The 14,833-nt window shown below is 41.5% G+C and overlaps 1 protein-coding gene across 5 annotated transcripts in view; it reads left to right on the top strand.

Moving 5' to 3' along the window:
• Positions 1 to 14,833, top strand: part of LPAR1 (lysophosphatidic acid receptor 1) — a 71,902-nt gene that overhangs the window by 8,092 nt on the left and 48,977 nt on the right. Inside the window, exon 1 of one of the 5 annotated variants that reach the window (XM_040541104.1) lies at positions 10,494 to 10,587. The exons of 2 other annotated variants lie outside the window; for them this stretch is intronic. The gene's annotated coding sequence lies outside the window, so the exon portion shown is untranslated. Of the gene's footprint in view, positions 1 to 10,493; positions 10,588 to 13,682; positions 13,841 to 14,833 lie in introns of those variants that run through there. 2 more of the 5 variants (XM_040541106.1, XM_040541105.1) reach the window with 2 other exon arrangements.

The following is a 14,833-nucleotide window of genomic DNA, read 5'->3' on the forward strand; positions in this document are numbered from 1 at the left end:
TTTGCAAAAGTTTGGCCAACCTCGAGCAGGCTGCTGAGCCCCGGGAGAGATGGATCATCATCAGTGGGCTCAGTCCTTCAGCTTCACTCTCATGGACAAGCTGGCTGCCTTTCTGGGATGCCCAAAAAGTCTAGTGGGTGGGTGGATGGCAGCATGCTCCCCTTGTGTGGCCAAAATCCCTTGGACTCCTTAGTTTACGTGTACAATCACAAAAAGAATCGCAGTGGTTCCCTAGGAATGTTTCATTGTTCATGCTTCTGTTGTAAAGAGGCTTTGGAGTGTGTGTGTGCACTTGAGTGTTTGTGCCTGTGGTAAAGTTAGGTCCAAGGAGAACATTTGAGGAAAAGTATTTAATGCTGTTTTGTCTTTTTTTTTCTTTTTTCTTTTCTTTTTTATAATAATCAATTGTTCTTCAGTTGCATCCTTCTTTGACTGAACCACGTTTTCCCTTTCTTTGCTCTTTAAAAGATGTGCAAAAGCAGTGCATCTGAAAAGAAGTAAGAGAGACACTAGCTAGTCCTCGGACACAAACTTTTCCCTCATTGTATATGTGTTAGAAGTATATATATTTTTTTTTATTATTTTGTTCTCACATCGATTGCATTCTGCCTTCCGGTTTTTTTGTTTTCCTCCTGAATTCTTGGTGTCTCCCAGACACTCTGCCTGAAATATGTCGTTCCTGCTGGACGGTACGTATGCAGAGAGAGGACCTAGTCAGGGAAGCTGAGTAATCACTGAAGTATGGTGTGAATTTACAACAACCTACTTAATTCACGTGACCTCTTGTATGCCCTGAAAGCCCGTCTGCTAAACACAACTCAGAGTTAATCCAAGCCAGCTCTTAAAGGGAATTAGTCAAGCTGCGTGCTAATCCGCTGTGTTTACCTGCATATTCAGATATGCAGCAGCCCAAGCTGTATCGAACCTAACTTGATAGTTGAGAGGGGAAGGGTTGCAGGGGAAGGTGATGAAATTTTGGTGTTTTCTCCATCTGTCTCCTTTCAGGGCATGTTTCAGAACTGATTTGTGTTTATAAATCTTGAATTCGTGGAATGATCAGCATGAGCTACCTGAGGCCAAAACCCCATACTCTGCTACAGCTCTCCAGTAAATACCTCTGGAGCTGCTGCTCCCAGGATGTTGTGGGGGTATATTGCTTCCTGATCATCCCTAAAAGTTGTTCCTCAAAAATTGCAGCTGGTAGAGAGGGGGCATTGTAGATGGAGAGGAGTATGGTGTGGACTAGGGGGATAAAGGAAATCCTTTTGATCCCCACCAAGAAATTAGCATCCAACCCCAGTTTTACATCATGGCCTCACAAATTCCATGTGTATTGTTGTGAGCACACTGGTGACTTGCATGGTGGGCAAGAAGTAATTACCTTTAATTTGTCAACATTAGGATTTTTGTTGTCTTGAGCTACTGGGTTCATTGCCCCTCCCTTGTGGTGAGATCAAAGGTAAGATCTTATTTCTGGGCCACTGCTGTCCATCAGATAAGTTTGTTTGTGGCCTTGGGAAAAAGAAGTTACGTGAGAACAGGGAATTTAAACCCAGCCATTAAGATAATTCTTTCCCGTTGTCAATTCTTAGTCCTTTCAAACTTCGTTTGGCTTAGCTATGCAAAATGCAGTGCAGCAGAAATTACCAGGATAACAGATGTTACAGAAATATTTCTGAAGCAGCTTGAGCGTTATTTCTAGTTTGTTTTGAGAGATTGATAAACAGTCACTGCGTTAGTGCTGGCCTGAACCACGTTAAGCTGATGCCTTGCAGTCTTTCATGTAGTTTTCTGTGGGGAGTGGAGGGCAAATTTCTGCTTCAGATAAACTTAATTAAACTCCTGTTTGCACACCATTGGTCAGGGTCCATGCAGATCTATATTAAGATGGTACGTTTTGTAATTTGAGGTTTGGGGTTTGGCATGCTTAATTGCGGACTTCCTTGGCTTCAGCCTTTCCAGATTATTGTATTTTGTGGTGGTTCGTTTTGTCTGAAGAATGAACATGTGTTTTGTGTGTGTGTGTGTGGAGGGGGTGTATTTGCTTTAACTTTGGTCCCCCTCAGAGCTGTTTAGAGAATTGTGACATTCTGTTATCATCCAGATGTTTTTTATCCAGTGAAAAGGATAATGCCTGAATGTCTAAATACAAACTCGTTTCAGAAGAATGCCAGACTACTACTACTACTTCTTTGTGTTTTAAACAAGAAGTGGATCATATCAGGTAGGGTTAGCAGATGGAGTCCATTGCTGATCCATGGAAGCGTTGAATTGTATTACTTTGCTTTTTCTTTTTTGAAATACATAGTAGAAATCTGTAAGTTATTATGAAGAACATTTCTTGCTGCTTTTCCTGCTGAGGAATGATAATAGCATCTTAGTATTTTAAATGGTGATTTATACCTTGATACAAGTGACTTTGCCTACTGTTGTCTTCTTTCATGTTACTGATTACTAAGAAAAATAATGAGGAGAGTTCTCTAAGAGTTAAATTCTCTCCACTACCTGTGTGAGGCCATGCCCCCCCTCTTGGCTCTGTGTTGTGAAAGCTGCTGCTTTCCCAGCATTCAGAATGGTTTCAGTGAGCATCTCCTTGCTTGGGTTTTGTCATTGTTTATAATGGAGGAGGACAACAGTATGCACTGCATTTCCTTTTTGCACGCCCCCACCCCAGTGATGCTGGTGACAGTTAGTGATGCATCCTAAAGGATGAGCTATCCATGGTGACTTTGAACTTTTCTCCCCGTTGGTTAAACTCTTCAAATTTCGAGTCTGTCTGTAGGAATAAACTATGTTGAAAGAGTTTCAGAAATTGTTTTGAAATAGCTTATTTTAGAAGCATTCGGTACTTCAGAAGTCATTACGATGGAAGTGCAGATTATCAAAACATTGTCATATGACGGCAGCTTCCTTGTGGTTGTGCTCTGAGAGACCATCCACATTGAAGTTACTTGTTTACATGAGCCTGAGCACATTGGTGTTACTTTCCAGCAGTCAGTGTCTACTCATATTTTTCTCTTGTTTTCTAGTTATTCTTTTATAAAGTTTATTTTAGAGTAATGGGATGATGTTGAAATTCATTGATGGCATGAGTTATTACTCTGGCGTTTTCCTAGTCTACATTGCCTGTACTTGAAAGAAGGAAATCAGAAGTTCACTTTCAGGGATATCTTATTGTTCCAACATTCACTGATTCAAAGAAAAAAAAAAAGAAAGAAAGAGAAAACGAACAATAGAGCAGCTGCTGCCTACAATTGTTTCTTGCAGCTGATGCTGTGGTTAGTACAGATACTTTAAAGAATTATTTTTTTTGTTGTTCATTGGTTGCTTTTTCTGTTTGCTTGTTCATTTTATCTTACGCCAAACTGATCATTTTGGTGAAGAAGGTCCTAATATAACTGAAGAAACGCGTATGTGCCAGCCAGCATCCCTGTGGTGGTAGATGCCCACTCACCCCCTCAACTGAGAGCAGGAGGAGGCTCTGCAGCCTTGCTGAGTCGCAAAGTAAAAAGCATCTCTAAGCAGTCTTTAACATGCAAGAATTAATGAAGGTTGTTAAGAGAAGCTATACTGCTGATAGGTAATGACTAAAATAAGTCTAGAGGTTCTGACTGGTGATGGGAAGGCAGTCTATCAGAGGTTGGTATGTTGGTTTAAAAGGTGGAAATGCAGGAAAATGAGAAAACTGAGGAAGCCATGCAGAATTTCTTAGATTTTTCAGACAGAGCTCAGAAGAAGCTCTTCAGAGAAGTAGGAAGCTTCAAGAAAAGATGAAGTATAATTATGGAGAAATTACAAGAAAATGCTGTCCAATAGATGATTGTAGAACAGAAATAGCATGAAAATAATCAAGAAAAAAAGCTGAGCAACCCAGGGAATGGAAATTAAATAGTGCAAACTGACCTCGGTCTGGGAAGTACACAAAAGACTTTTAAAAGGGACACCTAAACAAACCAAACAGAAGTTTTGTCTGATGGTAAATAAGATTCTAGAGAGCTGAATATGTAGCAGAGTGAGAAAAGGTGTCCTGTGTTCAGTGGGGGAAAAGGAGCATGATTCAGTTATGGACAACATGGTGGTGGCACTTTTAGCAAAATGATAGGATATGACGAGTGCCTCCTGAGTTCTTTGAAGCTCATCTGAGCAGTATGCAGAGAAACTTGGAGTGCTGCTGCATGCCTTGTGGATTAGCCTCCAGCTAGGTGGAATTCACGCTGTACCATAATTGACAGGATTTAGGGAGAGTGCATTTGTGATTTCACATGTTACAAAACCAGACACTGTGGACTTGTTCTTTCAAAATGTGTTATCTATTTGTTAGTAAAATGTAACATTTGCTTTCTAATCGCAGAAGTCAAAATAGCAAAGATGCAAGTCCCCTAAAATATCCCGAGGCAAAGGATGTTAATTGTTTTGGACACAGAAAACTAGAAACACCTTTTTTTTTTTTTCTTTTTTAATCAGATACGGCAATGTTTAGTTTCTTGCCTTCATGATGGGATGTTTATGTGCCTTAGAAAAGACCTTTTAAGTGACCCTCTTGCTACCATTGACACAGAGGAGGGACGATGTTTTTTTTTCCCTTCAGGATGTTCTTGGTCCTTTCCATTAATCTGAAAACAAATGTCACGACTGGCCAAATAAGCATCCGTTCTGCTTCCACCAACACTGTAGTGACATCTCCCAGTCATCTCCTCAAACACCTTTTGCCATGAGTAACCAACTGGAGCAAGTTGTGTGGGTATGTGTAGCAGAGCAAGGAGGGTCAGGGCTCTCTGACTTCAGCAGGGCTGGACCTGCAGCAGACGCTTGGGGAAGTGGGAGTCCTCCTGACTTCCTTGCCTGTCATTAGGGTCATCCACAAAACACATGAGAATTTCATGGGCACAGGATCAGGCTCTTGGTTTGCCAGAATAAACGAACAGACAACAACAAAAAAAAACAAGAAGACAAAACAAAGCAAACAAACAAAAGACTGAAACAATTCCAAGAAAAAGGAATAGCTTGCAATCTTAGGAATATTCCTCTTACTGAAGAGACTTCGTGGTGGCCACAGAAGGACATCTGAAGGATGCTTCTGGGGATCAGCATTACAGTAGCTAAAGGAGAAAGGCACAAATGCACAGGTTAATTACAGATGTTTGAGCTGTCTGCCCTTTGGTGGAACCCAGTGCATAGCTGTGGTCGGCCTGCTTTTGTCGTCTTCAGAAGGGCAATGAGGCATGGTGAAAGGCAAGCCAGGCTGGCTTGTGGAAACGATTTCCCTGCAAGATGAATGCTTCAGGATAGTGTACGGTCTACTAAAATTTTTGCATTGCAAATTTGTGGATAGAGATTTTTTGCTTTTATATATATTCAAATTGATCTTCCACCTTTTTTTTTGGATGGGCAGAGGCTCTGATGTTGCCCTGCTGGGATGACTAGGAAGGTTTATCTCCTGCCCCATGTAAACAGATGATTTCTTGGAGGGAGTGACACTGCATAGCACTACTCTCTTACTGTGGTAAATAAGCAAAGTGTGCGGTAAAGGAGTAACGTGATGGATTTCCTCCATAATGGTGCAGTGTTGAGGAAGGGACAGTTCTACTCTCTCTGCAGAGTTCATGAGGCTGCTTGGCTTGGGCGAGGAGGCTCCACCTGACACGTTTCTGCATTCCCTGCTGAGATCTTTGCTGGCTGCAGTCTGTCACGGAAAGATTTAGCAGCAGTCTTGCAGTACTCAAGAATTACTAATTCTTGAGGCCAGAACAATGATCTCTTCCTGATTAGCTACAGAGCCCCTATTCAGAGAAGTATGGCTGATGTCATTTGTTCGAAGCACAGGCTGAGCTGCAAGTGCAGATGACATCGTTTTGAGGTTCTCTGTTGATCATTGTGTTCTAGAAGTCTCCTACCCAATGTGAGGGCAAATTTTATCATGTGCTGAAATAATTTTCTTTTTAGCCTTGGATTACTGCTGAAAACTTCACCTTTTTTCCCTGTCTAAGGAAGGCTAAGATTTGTATTGTGCTCCTGAACGTGAAAGACTGAGCCAATAGAAAATGTCAGTCTTTCCTAGCTGCAGGAAGCTGCAAAGTCCCCTGGTGCACCTTTTAAAAAATCTTTGAAGTGTACAGGTGTGAGCTGGCTGAAAGCAAAAGACAGAGTAGAAAAGGTGATTCATCTTTATGTTTTAGTGATACCCTCTTGGACTTCTGCATTTTTATTTGGACTTACTAAGTTAGTTCTCTTACACTTGAAATTTTTTGGTAGGTGCTTTTCAGATGGATGGGCAAGTTGACATTAAATTTCCCAAGGTGTTTTTTGTTGTTGTTTTGGTTTACATGGAAGCTAAATGCTCCAGCCAGAGTTGCTGTTCTCGGTCAAGCAATCTGTGGGGTGGCGTACTGGTAAAAAAGCATCATGCTGTTGATGCTGCTGGTGGCTAAGATGTGGTTGCACAAGTATTATGCAGAAAGTATGCAACGTGCAATCAAAGCAGACATCATGCAAACACAGAAACAGATGTATTGCTAACATTGGACCACAGCAATAATGAAATCCCTGATACTGTGGGTACTTTGTAATGCTGAATAACTTCCAAGACAACTGTTCAGGACTTTTTCATTCTGAAGACAGAGCAGCACCATTGTAAACAGTATCTGCTTTGACATGTTCAGTGGCTGGGTTAGGTCTGGGCTTGTTAAAGTTTTTGTCCTTCTGCTTTTCTGGCTGCCGATGTCACAAGTGCTCAGATTGTAAAAGCCTGAGACGAGCCAGAAAGCAGATGATGTGCACAGGATAAAAGCAGGATGTTTCTGAGCAGCCAGAGCAGGGGATCTCCACTCTCGTGACCTAACCTTGGGGTGCTGCTGCTCCTCAGAGGGACAAAGCATGCCAGCAGCTGGACAGCAGGTAGCAGGCACTGGCTGCCCAGAGGTCTTGCTGGAGGCTCCTGCTGCCCCTCTGTGCTTCTGCAGAAGGCCGTGTCAGCTTGCCCTGCTGCTGGCTCTTTGACATGCTCTCACTGGACATCCTGTGCATGCAGGAGCTCTGGTAGTGCTCCTACATCTCCATGCCTCGGGAGGCGGCCGCCAGCTCCATGGATATTACTGCAAAACCTCATTGCCCTGCCATATAGCCAAACGGGGACAGCAGGACGGAGGGGTTAGTGCCACCCAACTGTGGTTTTGGGGCCAAACACATCAATACTGCATTGCAGCTGCCAGGCTAGTTATTACTAACTAGTCATTTGTTGATGACTGTGAAGCATGTAAAATACTGGATTATTCATTTTACATATCTCCTTCCCTTACTCCTTTTCTCACTCCTCCCCCTCCCTTTTCAGCCTTTTATTCAGCCACTTTATTTGTTGCCTGTTGTTAATTTGTTGTATCAGGTTGGAAATGCATCTTTCTTTTTGTTTTTTAATAATTGCTCTGGAAATGTTTGTGCGCAACCAGTGCATTACTTCACTGGTACAGATATCCTGAGAGCAGAAATTACCTGGATAGAAATTAATGCTATTGGATTAACCCACTCAGCCTGCAAAAGAGAGTGTTTCATCTCTTAAACTGTGTCTGCAAATAACTGGCCTTTAATGCCAAAGTGAATTAACCATTGATTAGTGAAAAGAAATGACTAATTCATTTCTCCACAGAGACAGGGATCTGATGGAAAAATGTTCCTGGATATGGATTAATTTCCAGTGGCAGTTTGGGCAACGTGTGTGCTGCATTCTGGGAAAGGGGTTATTATTTATACAAGCATCTTGTAGTCTGTGTCTAAAACACAACTTTTACCTTCCATGTGATGTGATAACATAACAACAGTGCAGAAAACCTCATCATGTTTCCTGTGAGTGTCTTGATTTTTTTTTTTTTTTTTCTGCAGGACTGAATGAGTAGCTTGGTTTCTTGGCATCTTTAGTCTGTGGTAGGTCTTTCCGCTCAATTTGAAAAATTTGGCCACCAGCTTCGGGCTGGTTGTAACTTTTGTGATACGAACTCTTGCTAGTGGGAAAGAGACAGTCATGTATGTTTTACTCTTCATTTTTTGCAGTTTCTGTAAGGTAGGGATTTCTCATCATTGTGCCTGAACTTATCCATGTATTAGCAAATTTCATTAAATTCACGTTTCTAGACTGTGAAGTTAGGCTCAGAAATGTCTGACCTTCCTGGCACGGGCTGTTTCCAAGCAGGTGACCATAGTGCCAACACTGCAAATGGAGTGGGCTTTGGGAGGAGGCATGTTCGTGTAAATGTTTTCCACCGTGACCATGGAGGCTGGCGTTGCATGGGTGTAACTCATGCTGTTTGATGGCATCAGGTCTAAAGACATGCTTAATAGTTGCAAACTTTTCCTCCTATAAGCATATACATAGACATTGTTATGATGCAGTCTGTGCACATGACATCAGAAACAGATATTTGCCTTCCATACTTTTATTGACAAAATCATTCCTGACTCCAGCAGTGTAATTTCAGATTCACTGCTACTAAACAGCTTAACTGGTGCCATTACTTTATCCTGATAATTACTGCTATAGTGGTGGATGCAAAGGCAGCCTTTATCCTGATTGCTGGAGAGAGCCAGGCTGGTGTCAACCACGCTGCAGAAACTGTGGAGCAAAATGTATTCAAAAAGTGTATTCAGATGCACACAACATCAGCAAGGTTTGAAAGGTATGGTTATTTTTGTACTAGCTTCCAAGATGGTGACACGTCTTTTAAGGGAAGAGAAGGGGAGGTCCCTCTTCTGATATATCAGGTACTTGAAGGGGTGTTTGCAAGGGAAGAGATTCTTTGAGTAGAAAGAAAAAAAAAAAAGGCAAAGTTGTTGCAGTTGTTCAGAAGGATTTAAGGTAAGAACACAGCAATGTGCCACGCCATCTGCCAGGAAATTACCTCCTTTTTTGTTTTTATCTTCTGCTTCTTGTACCTAATACTGAATCATAGCTATTAACATACTGCAGTGTTTTTAATCAGTGAGCGAGTTAGCTCAGGGCACAGCAGGTTATCTTCAATTACAGGCAAAATGCATCCTAAAACAGAGAGAGAGGGCGGAAGTGGGAGGAAATACTCATCGTAGAGATCATAACCACTGGAATAATTTAGCTTGTCAGTACGCTTTGACAGGTCATTCAGTGGAGCTTCATGTCTCTTATGCAGATCATTCTGCAAAACTGTTTGTCGTGGCGCACTGTGTGCTGAACTCACTGTGGGATTCAGAGGTCTGGTCCCTGACACAGAACCAGACAGACTTTTCCTGACACGCCACACAAGGCATGCCATGTGGAAAGGAGGAGGAAAGTCCTGAGGTGAGAGGACAGGGAGCTGGCACACGGCTTTTCCTCCTTTTTTCTATCCAGTAGAGAACTGGTAAATGTGTAAAAAAGAAAAAAAAAAAAAAAAAAAAAAAAAAGCAGTGCAGTATGCAAAGGCTTGCAGAAACTCAGTGCTTTGGTGAAGTCAGTGCTGACAGCAGACTTCGGAGCATGCTACAAGAATTTCACGGAGACCAAGAACTTCTTATCTGCATTTCTGTGGTATGAATTGCCCTGTGCCAGTCTGCTGAGACCATCATTTCACAGCTGCTGGTACCTCTGCTCAGTTATGAAATCATATTTGTATATCCTGTGGCTTTTCAGATTTTTTGTTACTGCTTTAAAGTGTATGTCAAAAGAAGTTTGAAGAGTTACTGTGAAATATTTTTTTTCTGAATAGTTTTAAGCGAGTGAATTGTATTTATGTAAACAAATGTGTACATTACTATTCAAGATCTGAGTGTCATATGCAATGAAGGCTTTACCTAAAGTAATATAAGGACTCAAAAGAGGTGATATCTCCATGTTAGGAAGGGGATCTAATGCTCTGCAATGTGCAAAAGAAAGCCAACATTTTTGCAATAGCTTCTAGCAGTCACTATATTAAAGGAAGAAAGAATAGAGTAAGGTCTCTTCTCCTTTCTTAGCAGCACGAAATTGAAACCAACTTTCTGCCTTTCATTTTTGTTTTATGTGCTAGACAGTGTATCCATAGTTGTTCTTCTATTAACTGGGTGAGGTTACTGAAGAGGAAACACCTCCGTAGCAGGTAACTGAAAATTCATGTTTGTGTTGTAAAATCTCCCCTCTTTTTTTTTTTTTTTTTAAGAGAAAACCAGATTTTTTAAACTAAAAGGCAAAAGGCTGGAAGAGTCATCTTACCACCAGACCTCCTATCTGAATGAGAGGCAGGAATCACAGGCTTCATAAGCTAAAATGAGCAATGAAGAAGTATTGAGTGTGCTAATACAAACCCAGACCTTTTGGTGCAGGAGCACTCAGTGAAGCTGTGGGCCATCCTTTCGGGTGCAAAACCCATGCAGGATGCAGGGAGCAGCACAACTTGCCCCCTCCCAGAGGTGAGCCATGCTATCTCCATCACTCTAACAAGTGGAGAAATGAGGCAGCAGCTAGGCTGAGTCATGGTTACAGCCCTTCCCTCGACCACACTTCCTTGTCTTTTTGCCTTGTAAGGCTGCCGTGGCAGGGTCATGCTTTCATTTGTGTGTTGAACAAGCTCAAGCTTACAAGCAGCAGTTGTTTGGCAAAGGAGGCTGCTGGAGGTGAGTGATGCCAGATGATGGCTCTTGGATGGCAAGGCTTAGGATGCCATATGAAATTTGGAATGTCTCTGGAGTGACATCTGGAAGTGGAAGCCCTGTGTCAGATCATTTTCTAATTTTCTTGCCTTTCTAAATGTTGTGTGATTGTTGTTGTTCTATTTTCCTTGACAGGCTTATTGGTCCTAGCCATCTGGGGTCAATTAGTACTTAAAATTGTCCTCTTTGTAACTGCAAGTTAGGCTTTTATTCGCTAGAGGTGGACAGGGAGGGTAGCCTTCTTTAGCTGAGCCAAATAGCTTCAAGTTCATACTAAACCAGTGTCTTCTGAGTCATCTAATCCAGAAACTTGACATCTGTAGAGAGAAGCAGTGGTACCAAAGGATGCTGTGATAGGAATACAGAAAACCTAAGCTGAAAAACAACAACAGTGCAGAAAAACTGATACGATCTGCACGGGAGACAAACACAAATTCTGAAAATCCAGTTTGCCTTCCAGTCCCAGCGCCTTATTCTAGCAGAGGCACTGTGTGCATTTGTGGTCCAAGTGACATATGTAATGATTCAGAATTTGTTGCTACCATTGTGTCACTCTAAATCACAGATATGTGTATGCTATACAAGAAATCGTGTGTGCAGGGGGAGGTGTGGGGGGTGTTCATTACTTCTGTCATTGTAATGTGTGTTTTAGAAGTGGTTCCATCAAGACTACGTTTCTGTGATGCATTATTGCATTTCTCCTAACTACTCAAAGTAATGCCAAAAACCGCATTGTTCCTCTTTTCTGTGGTCTCGGACAGCTGGTCCAGAAATTATGATGCTTAATCATGATGTGTTTGAGAGCATCATTTCATTTGGTGAGAGTGCACTCCCGGTCTTCATGTTAGACACGTGCCACTCTGTCAAGTGTCAGCTGATTTATCTCAAGTTACCTGAAAACACAGTGTGTTACCATAAATGACTTTCCAAGTGTTGTAGTTTATGGTGAAATTTCATTTTTTGAAGATGAATCACTTTCACAAAGGAAAAGAAAGTCTATAATCTTCATTTTACTGATTTTAAATATGGATCCAATGTCTTTTCCCATTTTTCTTTTGGTAGTTCTGTAGATGGACTCAGTAGAGATGCAACTTATATCAAGAGAAGACTCAGTGGAGTGGCGTTCACAAGTGACACCTGCAATTCTTATGTTTGGGAGTGATATGTGGGAATCTGTTCGCAGATCTGGGGACTTTTATTCAGTGTATTGTAGGCACTAAGTCATCAAATCTCATAAGGAGCCACTCCTGTGCTTTTGTGTTGCAGGCTTCCTGTTTAATAGAGATTACATTTTCTGCCATAATGCCCCTTAGTGAAATTCATTACGAGATCCTATTGCCTTTATTTGCAGTTCTTGAAAAACTCAGGGCTCCACCCTGAACTCACACGGGTATTAAGTTAGGTGCCACCTTTGTTTGCCTGAAAGAAGGCAGCCTGTTTTTGCACCTCCCTGAAAGCTCTATCCCCTCTGCATTTTGTTACTGCTGAAGGAGACAGGGTGGGATGGGAGCAGGGGGAAGAGTCCTTTTGTACAGCCCAACTCACTTACAGCTGGGGTGAATTTAGGAGCCTAACCATTTAGCAGAAAGTCGTCATCACCACTCAGGTTGTGCTCAGGACGTTGAATAGCTTTGGTACGGCACAAAAGCAGCAGTGGCCCCATCTTGTGCATCCTTGTCCCCTTCCATCTGTGCACTCCTACCTATGCATGACTTCTGTTGGGTGGGCAGAGCTCCAGGTGCCTTAGCCCTGGAATTTCAGCCAGAGAAGCAGCAGGGTATTGGTTTAGTGGCATGTATGGCATTCAAGATATCATGGGTGAACCCTGTTTTTTTTGTTTTGTTTTTTGTCTTTTGCATCCTGCTTTTTTATTTTATATTATTGCACCAGTTGGAGATGCCTTTTGCCATGCAAGGTGTATGCAGAAGAGTCCTCCTTTTCCCTGCACAAATTGAGGGATTGGTGCAGCACAAGCAATGAAAATGTGGGGAGGTGCAGAAGGGGAAACAAGAAATGTTCATATGCCTAGGTATTTTTTAACCAATCCTGTTATTTCTGCTTATTGGAGAGATGGTGAAAAATGACTACAGAAATATTCTCTCATCTGTGTTAAAGTACTCATTGCCTGCTACAAGATTAGGCTTATTCTATCCTTGGTGTACTACCAGAAGTACACAGAGCTAGAAAAAGGGTGAACAGATTCATGACATTTTTTTTGTCAGTTTTTCTCTTCTGGTGTGTGATGATCCCTAGTAAAAAAAAAAAAAAATCATAATTTTCTCTCCTTTTTATATGTGGCAAACACAATTCTGAGCATACATCTAGTTTTGGTCTAAAATAGTCCTCCCTAAAGTCTGCTTCATCTGTAATATATTTCTTCTCTTCATTATGCAACCACAGCAGCATTTCAGGAGTAAGAGAGTAGAATAAATTTAAACAGAAACTAACAATGAGCTGCTGTAAGGTACGTGCAGTGTCATTGCTGCACTTCAGCGTGTTTTGAGAAGGACAGAAACTAGGGTCTGATGAGTTGTTATTTAAGTTACTTTTGTGACAGCTCACAAGACAGTGAAAATATCTGCCAGCTGAGGATCTTAAGGCTCTTGATGGAGTTTTACTGGAAGTCACGGTCTTGGTCAAACAGCAAATCTTCTCTGAATCAAGAAAGCAGTAGTTTCAAGTTGACAGTATGTTAATGTTTCCTTCATCTGTCATGCACAGTGGAAAAATTAGTGAATTTCAGAAAATAGACTGAAGTTTGTTTTGAAAAGGAAATAGGAAGGATCTGCAGCTTGGCTCTTTGATTTCCAATGAATGTTTTCTTGGAGGAATGCTAAATCTCCATTTTCTGTCCTCTACATGAGCATAGTAGTAAAACTTTGGAGCAAGGAGTGGAAAGAATGAAAGGTTACTAGCAAGAAATTAATAGGAAAGAATAGGGGTCACTGGAAAGCTATATAAAGATGGAAAAAATGATCCTAGAGCTTGGAAGATGAGCCAGTCAGCTACATGTGACGTAAGGCAGGCTGGGGTGTGCTGAAATGTGGAGCAGGCATTTAAAGATGATGCTTTTTAAGAAGAAGGAATAATTTCCACAGTGGTGTGCGAAGGCTGAGTTTAAACGAACAGAACACACACACAGACAGAGACACACAAAAAGAAAATACTGACTCAGAAAAGCATGTGGAGTGCAACTTAGCCATCCTTTCTTGGCTGGGTAAGTAAGGGCTGGCTTTGAAGAAAGGAACCGAAGTCTGGGAGCAGTGGTAGTGTTGTCTGTGTGCTTGCACCATGGTCTCCGTTTGAGAAATACTGGTTAGGTAAGGGATCATTTTTAGTGTATTTGTTGGATGCTGAATACAATTTGAGGGAGAGGTTTTCCACCGTGACTTACAGAGTAGGAAGTGGTAGATACTGTGAGCAATAGGAATTTGTCCAAAATCCCTTCTGTGGTAGCTATTTTGTGGGTCATGTTATATATATGTCTGACCTGATTGTGGAAAAGAAATTAATAACTGCAGTGGCATCAGTCTGGAATTTTTAAACAGACTTGATTTCTTGGCCATTTACAGTTTTCTACCCATTTGTTTGCTTTTATTTGTGCATAAGAATAGAAGCATATGCTGAAGCTGGTCAAATCTTGATAATCATGATAGTTAAGGAAACAGCTCCATTCTGTTGTATCATCTGATCAGCAGTTCAGTATGTTCACCTACTGTATGTATCTGGCAAAAAAAAAAAAAAGGTTAAAATACATCTAGGATAACGTAAGTTCATCACAATGTCTATGTTACTTTTGTTAACAGAGAAGAAAAGTAGTGTGCTCACTAAAATGTAAAAAAACACCAACTGAGAAAATAAATGTATCCTAAATTCCAGCGAGTAGTTGTATGCATACTGTTCCGTGAGGTTTCTCTGTTGTTTCTTTCACTGGGGAAAAAATGTTAACGCGATTCTAGAACTCTGCAAGTGACCATCTTTATTTGGAAATGTCTGCATGGCCTTCTCGCAGCATTCAGTTCCTGTGAATTCCAGATTGTGTGGCTGAGTGAATAGTTTTGCTGTTCTGGACCACATTACACGGTGCCCTTTGAAACTTCTGCAAGTCCATTGTAAGCGGGTTGGGTGGTGTAAACTGCCAGGCTAGTTTTGCAGCAGCTGAGGGGCTCATGTGTTGACTGCATACCCAGTTTTCTTGTTATTCTCAACT

The sequence above is a fragment of the Cygnus olor genome, chromosome Z, assembly GCF_009769625.2.
Source record: "Cygnus olor isolate bCygOlo1 chromosome Z, bCygOlo1.pri.v2, whole genome shotgun sequence".
Lineage (NCBI taxonomy): Eukaryota > Metazoa > Chordata > Aves > Anseriformes > Anatidae > Cygnus > Cygnus olor.